This window comes from Gymnoscopelus microlampas (genome assembly GCF_963454915.1).
Source record: "Gymnoscopelus microlampas genome assembly, chromosome: 1".
Lineage (NCBI taxonomy): Eukaryota > Metazoa > Chordata > Actinopteri > Myctophiformes > Myctophidae > Gymnoscopelus > Gymnoscopelus microlampas.
This window is the reverse complement of record NC_139962.1, coordinates 18,038,691-18,047,784: the sequence shown is the minus strand read 5'-3', so window position 1 is coordinate 18,047,784 and position 9,094 is coordinate 18,038,691. Positions and strand designations below refer to the sequence as shown.

At 39.5% G+C, this 9,094-nt stretch overlaps 1 long non-coding RNA gene across 1 annotated transcript; it reads right to left on the bottom strand.

The window, feature by feature from the left end:
- Positions 1-5,552: 5,552 nt before the first annotated feature.
- LOC311044630 lies at positions 5,553-8,476 on the bottom strand. Its single transcript, XR_014600713.1, has 5 exons — positions 8,178-8,476; positions 7,554-7,622; positions 7,208-7,296; positions 7,019-7,089; positions 5,553-6,567 (listed from the first exon to the last, which is right to left on the bottom strand). It is a non-coding gene; the product is annotated as an uncharacterized lncRNA (long non-coding RNA).
- Between the last annotated feature and the right edge of the window lie 618 nt (positions 8,477-9,094).

Sequence of the window (9,094 nt, the reverse complement as noted above, 5' to 3'; positions counted from 1 at the left end):
TCTGACTTTGTGTCTAAGCAATGGTCGGCTTATTTTTGCGCGCCTTTGGGCTCGTTTGCATTGTGCGCACGGCAGCGCTTGTTTAGCGTACGTCAGCGCGACGTGGCAACGGACGTGGCAACGTGAAAGGTGATTGGCTGGTGAAAAGAAACACCCGACGTTACACCAGAAATGGTGCCTGGAGAAAATGGTGACCAAAAAAAAAGTTTGGAAAAAAAGGGAAAACCCCCCGCAGCGGCTGCCTGCTGTTGTGGTGATGAGGTCGTGCGCACGGTAAACGGTACGAAGCTGCCTCCCCTTCCGTTTTGTCCGACATTTGGTGAGTAGAATTAATTATGTTGCGCGGTGGAAAAGGTGTAGTGAACAGTGAGATGTCCCCTACGCGAGGCGTAAATTCAGCGCGGCCGCCGTGGCGAGTCAGTTGGCGACATGTGGTCTGGCGGTGCGTTGTTTATTCGATAACAGAGCTGTGGGGTGTCGACACCGAGGGTGCGGAAGTCGGTTGCCATTTATATAGTTAGATAATTAGACTTTTGAGGTAGTATATCTCTTATTTTTTGTTATCCATTTGTCCAGGCATGCAGTATTTCTAATGGTCAAAATCCTGCTGTTCAGTCACTGAGGGGCAACCATAAGCCTGGAATGGTTTTGAACTTAGCTTTCAGGATCAATTATTCAGTATATTTTTGATGGACCTCTGAAACCAGTTCTCTTATGCAATATTAATTGAAGTGCCCAAACACATTACTGATTTAATTTCAATCATAGCAGTGTCAAAACTTTCCCACTTTGAAATTGAGGAATTCAAACAGCAGTGTGGAAGTAAATGAGGAGATTTCTGACTGATGAATTTGAATTTAAAAGGGAGATGATGGAGTTGACATCAGCAAGTTTGTGCACATCTTCAGTACAAATGTAGTTCATCAGTCAACACTCATCAGTCTTATATGCACCCGTGCAGACACATACAGTATAAAAACACACGTACGTACGCACGCACGCACGCACGCACGCACGCACGCACACACACACACACACACACACACACACACACTCACACACCGGCAAGTACACTATTTTGTTTGAGTAAAGGTATTTGCTCATTAATGATGAAAATTGCATCAAGTTGTCATCAAAAAACGTATCCTAAAAATCTGGCACTGAAAAAAAAAGTATTGACAAAGTCAATCCGAGGTTGATTGTTTAACCCATAAATAATACAGTTTGTGATTGCATTGCTTACATGTTATTTGGACTCAAATACAAAAAAAAAACACTTTCAGGAAAAAAGTTATATCAAAAGCACCATAAACTAAGCATGTCAGGTGCATGTGTGCTGATACTGTAGTTATCTATTGAAAGATGACACCATAAGTCTCACCAAGGTGCATTTTGTTTATGGAGAGACGTGCTGTGCAGAATAACACACAAGCTGCCTATATGAAAGGTTTCGCTGTGCTTCGTTATGATTGTGTGAACACAAAACCTCACCTTCACACAGCTGCTCCATTTTCAGAAAATACTCTAAATCTACCCTAACTTTCAACTTTTGTGTTTTGTCAATAACTGCTTCACAGTTACAGTATGTGCCATCCACTGACAGTCTGGAGGAAGATACATTATCCACTTCACCCACCCATTGTCCCCCCGTCCATTTTCTTCAGCCATGGGCATTCTGCCATGCTTTGCATTGTTGTAGAGCATGCCACAGACAACAGAGGCTCATTTGTCACACAAATAAGAAATTAAGGCATGCTTTCACTAGCTGCTTCACAAGCCAGGATAAAACGACAGCTATGTAGATTCATTTAGTCATTTGCATTTGCTTTACTAGATTGGATTGGATTGGATTGGCTTAGATTAGACACTTTTTTCAGTTGAAAGTTAAATATTACGTATAAGTAATAATAATAATAATAATAATATTTCATTTGTTACGCACGTTACATTTGAAACAAATCTGAAAGTACTAAGGTAGCACAAGCATAGCTTGAACTACTCCGCTCCTGAAAGGTGGTAAACCAAGCACTTATAGGCCATTAAGTGTTTGGTTTCACGCCTCAGAAAAATCCTGCAGATAATCGTCTGACCCTGACTGCACCACTGAATCACGTAGGACTGGATCAAAACATACCCTGGGACCCATGTTAACAAGGAGAGTGAGGCCAGCACGGAACTCCAGAAACATAACCTTATGCTTAGCATTAACAATTAAATAACAGATGCCAATGGGACTGCTCCTACACCTCCCACACAACGCTAAGCAGAAGGGAAAAAGTAACAACATTATGGTAAAATAAAATACAATGCATGCTTTTCAAACAGAATGACTTTTTGCCCTTCCTTCTAAGATAAAAAGCTGAACTACATTTTAAGGGAGTGAATGTTACATTTAACGTTTGTCTGATATATTGCATAGTAATAGTACTTTTTTATAGTATACCATCACATGATTTATGCTAAACAGAATTAAGTTATAGTAAGTGGTGGTATACAATCACATGGGAGATACATTGATTATTTGATGTCAATTCTGTGTGACGAATGGGAATATATTTTCTCTATTTTATGGCTCTGTATTTGTGTTCTAGAATGAATTAGAATTCGACTGATGAATTTCACTTTCTCGCACGCACGCACGTGCTCACACATGCACGCACGCACGCACACGCTCACACACGCACGCACGCACGCACGCACACACACACACACACACACACACACACACACACACACACACACACACACACACACACACACACACACACACACACACACACACACATGCATTTTGATAGCCTACACAGTAAAACCCAGAGTGATAATTGAATACTTAGTCAACCTATACAAACGGATATATTAACATTGATGGTTTTACTCTGTACTTTAATGGTGTACAGTAAGCTGCAGCGTGTAGTCAGCCCCAACAAGTGGCCACAGCTCAGGTCCCCCAGTTTTGCCCATTTTATGATAGTTTGAGATACTTCAGGGTTTCTCTTATGGTTTTAGATTTGGTATTAAGGCATTTTTAAGCTAAAGCTGTAATAGTACTATTTATTTTACAGTAAGGTTTGTTCTGAAAACATGTCTGCTTTGTTGTTAGTAGCGAATGTGGGCCTTATGGATTTCCAAAATAATGGTTAAGGTTATTGAGACAGTATTTCCTGGGATGCAATTCCCCAGATGGTGTTTTAGGTCTTTTTCCCATTCTCCCCTTATTGGCCTCACCAGATGCAAGACATCAAACTACTGCTTTCACAAGATGTTACACATAAAAAGTTACAAAGTATCTTGGAATGGTTTTAGAATTGAGGAGTGTTTTCAGTACTTTTCCAAACCTGTCAATCACAGGACAATTGTTTTGGCTGCCTTTCAGATTAAATCAAGCAAAGAGAGCCAAATTAAAAACACGTTCCACAACATTAAGCATATGAAGATGATAATCTTTAGCCTGGCATGCTAAAACAAAAAAAAATATTTTGTTAACATATGGGTTTGTTTCCTGCGTCATCCTCAATGACTCCTTCCACCTGCATGTCCTCTCTCACCGGCCGCATCCGCAAACCTCCTCTTTGGCCATCCTAATCTCCTTTTACCTTCATAGTTGCATACCTAAATACATACTATGTTACATAAAGGCCCTTTATGTAACATAGTATGTATTTAGGTATATCACTGGCAAAAGTAATGTGAAAACACCCTTTATTAAAGGGTGTTTTCACATTACTTTCGCCAGTGAAGCAGCGCAAGTACTGTATTCAGGGCCGTCATGTCGAAACGAGTACACAACATGTATGTATATATATATATATATATATATATATATATATATATATATATATATATATATATATATATATATATATATATATATGTATATATATATATATATATATGTATATATATATATATATGTATATATATATATATATATGTATACGTATATATATATGTATATATATATATATATATATATATATATATATATATATATATATGTGTATGTGTATGTGTATGTGTATGTGTATGTGTATGTGTATGTGTATGTGTATGTGTATATGTATGTATATATACATATATATATATATATATATATATATATATATATATATATATATATATATATACGCTGCTAGTAGTCACGTGACAACAACACACACACACACACACACACACACACACACACACACACACACACACACACATACACACATGTTGCACACACACATTAAGCCTACACTTTTTCTTCGCTCGTGACTCAAAATGAGGAGTTTTTGTTTGTGTGTTACGCACTGGATTGGAACTATTTTTGCAATATTATTCTTCACAGTTTACCTCAAAGAAAGGTAGGCCATAATCTTTTGTTGTTATTGTTGCTGGCTGGGGTGATTCATGACGCTGCTGTCTTGATTTCTTGTGGTTGTGTGTGTGTGTGTGTGTGTGTGTGTGTGTGTGTGTGTGTGTGTGTGTGTGTGTGTGTGTGTGTGTGTGTGTGTTTGCCAGAGATGTCGTATATGTATGGTTCCTCAACAGTATCTGTTCATTCCGTGTTGTTCAATAAAAAGCATTTTAATCCGATCGACGGCCATTTCCTCAAACAGTTACAATGTATCAGAGTGCAATACACCTCCCAACCGCTAGGGTCGCTTAGTTGAATGCATGAAAAGAATTCGGAGAAAGAAGCCACTGATCGAATTAGAATGCTTTTCATTGAACAACACGGAAGACACGGGTACTTCTGACGGCCCGTATATAATTGTAACATCCATGGCCATGTGGTTAGCACTTTATATTTGGAACCTGAACGTTTATGTAGATGTACGGGTTGTAATGGAGAAAGTGCAAAAAACAGGTTGACGTTCAGCCATGACGCTGATGACGGACGATGCGATCGTGTTTCCACAGTGTGTTTCTTTTTTCCTGTATAGTTATTGTTTTGACAAGGTGTCACCTGAACTACTACAGTACTAGGCTAATGTTAACCTTGCTAGTTATAGTGTTATGTGCACACTACAGTAGGTCTATGTACATTATGTGAAGGCCTGTTATGTGCGCAATATACCCAGCTAGCAAAATATCGCACATTTCTGGCGTGAGGCCGTCTCCACGCCACGCCGACCGGGGCGTCCGCCGGGCGGGACACGCCGCGTCCACGCCGCGTCCTTGATCAGCGTGAGCCGCGCGTCACGCCGAGCCGCTAATCAGCCTCACTCCGGCGGAGAACGCCAACCGTGGCGTTCGTCGATAGCGGCCGGGTAGCGTAGCGCCGTCATATAATATGCTGTATATACCCCCCCTCCCTCCCTCCCTTTGGGAATCTCCCTTTCATCCCCTATATTTAGCGGCCATTGTTACACCCCCCGCATTTGAGGTTTCTAAACATGTCAAGCAGCAATACAGAATAAGGTCCCCGTCACACAGTTCCCCTGTATCTCTAAGTATCTGTCTAAGAACATGACATAATGCAGAAAATACATGGCCTACATGAAATAATGCAGCACAGACATTAACTCCATTGTTATGGTATTTATTAGAAAAGGAAGGCACAGAAATAATAATCCTAAAATACAAATGTATCACTTTAAAATGGCAGACAGTGAGAAAAGTATTCCACATAAAAGTATCAATGCTGTAATAATATGTGTGAAGTCAGACTGGTAATCAATAGCCTACTTAAAGTAACAAAACAAGTAAAGATACCCATTGAGCAGAATGTCCAGTAAAAAATGCATAAGAATATTAAAAAATAGGAGATCTATGGTCCATTTGTACACTCAGAGTTGCAGACCTGTAAGGGTCCATTTGGTTTCATCTGTACACAGACTTTCAGACATGTAAAGTCCATTTTGGTTCCATGTGTTACTGGTGTATGTGTTTCTAGTTAACATGCTACAGACTCAGAGCCATATCAAAGCTACTGGACAAAAGTAAACATACCCATTGAGCAGAATGTCAAGTACAAAATGCATAAGAATATTCAAAAAATAGGAGATCTATGCTGCCCTGCCAAGGTAAAGAGCAGTAACTACGAAATCAAAAATCACTGAAAAATGGGTTTAAAAGTGATTCAACTGGTCAGCCAAATGAGATATCGGCATATAAGTGATATTACACTAATTGTGCATCTGTTCTTGAGGTAATTGTTTATCCCCCAAAATCACAAAGGCTAATTTGACCTTTGGGATACTCAAATAAGTCGGCGTGTCCAAAAACGTAGTTACTGCTCTTTACCTTGGCAGGGCAGGTCCATTTGTACTCTTGCAGACCTGTAAGGGTCCATTTGGTTCTATCTGTACAGTGTACACAGACGCTCAGACATGTAAAGGTCCATTTTGATTCCATGTGTTACCGCTGTAGTTTGTCCTGGTGTACTGTATGTGTTTCTAGTTAACATGCCACAGACTCAGAGCCATATCAAAGCTACTGGAATGAATACAAAATGGGCCACTGTTCATTTAATTCAATTTTGGGTTCTGTGTGCTGGTGTCTGTCGCCCGCCTCTTCTTCCAAAGCCAATGCAGTTCCTTCATGTGGAACGTGTCACGTGAGCCACCCAACGAACGCCAACTGAGAGGGAGAGAAAGGAAATAAATTAGACAACGGTGGTGTTGGTACTTTAATAAGGACCCCTAATTTAACATGCATCAGGTCTACAGACCCTGTTAATGGCATGGCTATCTCTGAGACCCCAATTTATATAAGGGTGCGTTCGGAAATTACGCACCGGAGCACACTCGCCTATTAGTTTGTATTGGCCAGTGTGCTCAGTGCTGTATTTTCGAACGCGCCCATAGTGAAATGTATGTTAATTTAACTCAGTGTGTAGAAACCCTTGATACATTGATCAGTTCCCCTCTTCTAATGCCTCACTAAATTTCCACACCAACACCATTTTCACATAATGTTCAACTATCATGACAGAGAGGTTTCAGGGATATATGGTAAAATAAATGTGGCGTGCTGTGAGCTTGTAGATTGGCTATTTTTGGATAACTGTGTAGGCTAGTCACACCCTTACCTTGCAAAACGTGAGGTCCAAGAGGTTCTTGAATGTGGTCACTGCCCTCACCAGGTCAAACAGCGCTGCGTCTGGAACATACAGACACAGGGAGAGTGTGTAAGTAATCAAACCGTTTTTGTTTTTTTAGTCAGGCTCTACTTTATACTGTTATGCTGTACATTACTTCTAGACTCATGTTAAACCTACCATGGTTTTATAAGCTTGGTCATCACAGATGCTCCTCGATCTCTTCATCCCCACTGCTGTGACTCAGGAAATGACAAGCAGAAACAGATCTGAGAAAGAAAGAAAAGTAAAAAGAAAAAGAGAAGGGTTAGACACAATCAAAGCCATATCATGCTCCATCGCAGGAAAAAACTACAAACAGTAACATACTAATATCAATGCAGGGTCTTAACGTTTTCTGGGGCCTGCATTTAGCTGCTAACCAGTGTTTAATAAAGTCATGTTTGTTGTTTTATTTTATGTAAAGGCTCAGCAACATCATTACTCCACAATGAAAATATATAATCGTTGCCTTGTGCCTTCATACCTGAGGAGAACTCCTCTTGTCCAAAATGGTACAGCTCCATGGTTCCATGATGCTAACCTGGAGGTTATGCTGTATAGAGAGAAAGAAAAGAGAAGGAAAAAATACATTTAAGATTTCGGCTGTGGCATAAGATTGCAGATTGGCTATTTTCAGCAGCCAGTTCATTTAATGTAAAGCAAAATAATTAAGAAAATTAGCAGCCGTGTGTGTGTGTGTGTGTGTGTGTGTGTGTGTGTGTGTGTGTGTGTGTGTGTGTGTGTGTGTGTGTGTGTGTGTGTGTGTGTGTGTGTTTGTGTGTAAGCTTTTAGCTTAATTCTGCCTTATTCTAGCCTTCAGCTAACATGAGCTCGGCGATCTATATAAATAACACAGATTTACCTACCAATCCATCGATCAACAGTTAGTATCATAACTCTGTGACGTGATTAAAAGTAATGTGGGTAGCAAACAAGAAAAGTCTAGTCAGTTAGCTAGCTAGCCAGCTAGCATGCAAACAATGAAACAGACCGTGGGGGATGGGCTGTGCACCGTGCATAAACCTAAAATAAGATCGAATAAAACTATTATTACTGGCGTAAAAGTGAATTGACATATACATAAAGACACATAAAAGCTAAAACTCACCTCTTGGCTCGGAAAAATAACTTTGTTTGCAAGCTCTGGGCAGGAGTTACTGCCGACCGTCCACTGCAGTTAAAAAGGTCCGCCTTCCGTGTTGAGAGAGAGGGTGGGAGGAGTCGTGTGTGATACTTCTGTGTGACGAATATTACTCCGCATGTGTAGTCCTCCGTCTGAGTAGCCCTCCGCTGGAGAACATATCTTCCCTTTCTTTTTTAACAAAAATGTACTATTTAATTTGAACATCGATATATCAGCGGTGATTTTTCCCTAAGGCGAGAAGGGTCAGGGACCTGCTTGGTAGCAACCGGATGTCCTGTCGTTGCAAGGAACGGAGACAGTGTTGCCATGTCTGCTTATTATGAGCGACTTTGGGTTTGTTTGAAGACGCGTTGTGAACTTGTACATCGGCTATTTTCAATATATATATATATATATATATATATATATATATATATATATATATATATATATATATAGGCCATGTGGCCTATTAGTCGCCACATGACTTTAGCCAATACACAGTTTTGGGCTTGTTTTCATAGACCTGGCTGCTTATTTCTCTCGCAAAATATGGCAACACTCAGTCATTTGATGTAAGCATCCGTTGCGTATATCCGGTGTATACCGCCACCTACTGAACTGGAGTATATTGAGTCCCTGTAAGGCCTAAATAAAGTATGTTTAGTGCTAATAATGAATTATACAACTTGATAATAATAATAATAATAATAATAAGGGTAATAATAACAATAATAATAATAATAATAATAATATTGATAATAATAACAAGACACTTCATTATATATATTTTGTTTTAAATAAGCAAATACATCAACTCTAAATTAGAATTAACAATGCAAGGAATAAATATAATAGCAACAGAATAAGAATAATAAAAACAACAAAGCTAAAGTTTAATT